The sequence below is a fragment of the Triticum urartu genome, chromosome 6A (assembly GCF_056163025.1).
Source record: "Triticum urartu cultivar PI428250 chromosome 6A, HENAU_Tu73, whole genome shotgun sequence".
NCBI lineage: Eukaryota > Viridiplantae > Streptophyta > Magnoliopsida > Poales > Poaceae > Triticum > Triticum urartu.
Window position 1 is genome coordinate 379,197,953 of NC_141878.1, and position 2,315 is coordinate 379,200,267.

A 2,315-nucleotide genomic window follows, 5' to 3' on the forward strand; every position below is an offset into this window, starting at 1 on the left:
GCGGTGATGCTCAGGGACAGAGATGTCACAAGGAGGAAGAAGAGGTGAAGGAGACGAAGGGGAAAAAGAGAAGGGCCCGTGGTCTTATTTATAAGGTGAACCGATAAGCGACATGTGAGTAAATCGAGGAGCTGGAAATGGATAGTTAATAAGGATGTCCCCTCAAGGGTTGGATATTCATTAATGAAGGGTATCTTCGGCTTCAACGGGTAGATGACGTCATAACGATTTACTGTGGATTTAAAGGATGACATCACGGTGATTTACCAGATTTATACGAAGGTGCCAGGGCAAGAATTTTTCGTATGGAAGATTGACATGAACAAGTTCAAATCAATCTGGGGCCTAATGTCGGGGATGTGGTTACTGGAGGTAAACCGGCTAGGAGTGGCCGGATTAGCTCCATGAAGATAGAAGCCCATGAAGATGTGAAGATGGTGGCGCTTTACGAAGGCCCAAGGCCCAAAGGCGGGTTAAATCCTGTAGATGTAAACCGACTCTGTCATATAACTTGTATTGTAAGTTAGAGGAATAGAGACCGAGCCGGACACATCTATGATCCGGCCTTGGGACTCTGTAAACCGGCGGGTGTCAACCTATGCAAATAAAGGGATGACCCGACCACAGTTTGAGGACAACAGACAACAACTCGAGAGCCGGGAAAAGCGGATTCACTCCCTGGTCATCGAAACCCTAGCAGTACCAATCACAACTAGACGTAGGCTTTTACCTTCATCGAAGGGGCCGAACTAGTATAAAACCCCTTGTGTCCCCTTGTCCGGTTTAACCCCTTTAAGCCAACCTGTAGCGATAGCTCCACGACTAAGTCCTTTCACGAGGACATATGCCGTGACAAACCCACGACACCCCCCTCGGCACACACGCTACATACTTCCTGTATCGATCAATCTTCCTCTCCTAACCACCTTAGGAAGCTATCGGTTTCCGAAATTCTTTCTCTCCATGTTTCGATCTCTAACTCTCTTAACTACACAACCCCCCTTTTCCACTCTGTTACCAAATGTATCTACCTCACACACCCTCCATTACACCCCATGCCGAGCTCTCTCTCTCCCTCCCACCATCTCTTGCTAGGTACATGCATTGCCTATCTACCCCCTCTCGTGCGCACGCACGCACGTTGTCTATCTGGGTTACTCTCTTGAGACTGTCTCACTCTTTCTTTGGCACGGCGGGCCACACTCGCTCAATCTCGCTCTCTTTATCTAAGTCTCGATTAACCTCACTTTCTTTCACACACAAATGACATATCTCCCTGTTCAGGCCTCGATCGACACACTCTATACTCTCTCACATAGATTGTGTCTCTCTTTGTATGTCTCGATTAACCTCGCTTTTTCTCGGACACAAACAATATATCTCCATGTTTGAGCCCAATTCGACATATTCATATTGTATACTCTCTCACGCACATTGTCTATCTAGGTCACTCTCTCCAACCCGTCTCACTCTTTAAATCGCACGACGGCCCACACTCGCTCAATCTCTCTCCCTTTATATATGTAATCGATTGACCTTGCTTCCTCCCACGCACAAAATATATCTACATGTCTGTGACTGGATCATCTCTCAAGCTCTATCTTATAGCCCTCACCCTTCCCAAAAGCTCAATCGGAGAATATCTCTCCAGAGCATATATATATATATATATATATATATATATATATATATATATATATATATATCTTTTCAACGAATGCCGGACCACACTCATTTGTCTCTCTATCTATCCGTGTCTCGATTGACTTTGCTTTTTCACGCCGTATCTTCCACACATTGAACCTACCTGTCCATCCCTCGCAGAGCCAGAGCTATTTACATTGCGAGGGGGACTCCAACCTTGTATTAATTTGTGAAGGCATTTATTCCTGTGGGTTTAGATTATATTTTCATAGCATTTGGCCCACAACTACTCCAAACACCTTGCAACCCCCACAACTCTCCCAATTGATTTCCCTCTCGATTGGTCATCGCTCTCTGGCACGTCCTTTCTCGCCTTCAATGTTGCACCATGGTATTTTTGCAAAAAACTCTGTTGTTCTCTTTAATTATTACTACAAATAAGCTACAAAACTACAAACCGATAGTCCACCTATAATGGAACAAATTTTGACCCACAAATTAAAGTGCTACAAACTGCACATCGAGGGGCCCACTTGTCATGAAACAAATTTGGACCCATATATAAATTAAAAATTAAAAAGGACGAGGATCAAACATGCGACCAGGGCCTTCAAGCCGCACATCAATGGGCAACATAGTACAGAAACGTTTGTTGTACCCCCCTTTGTTGA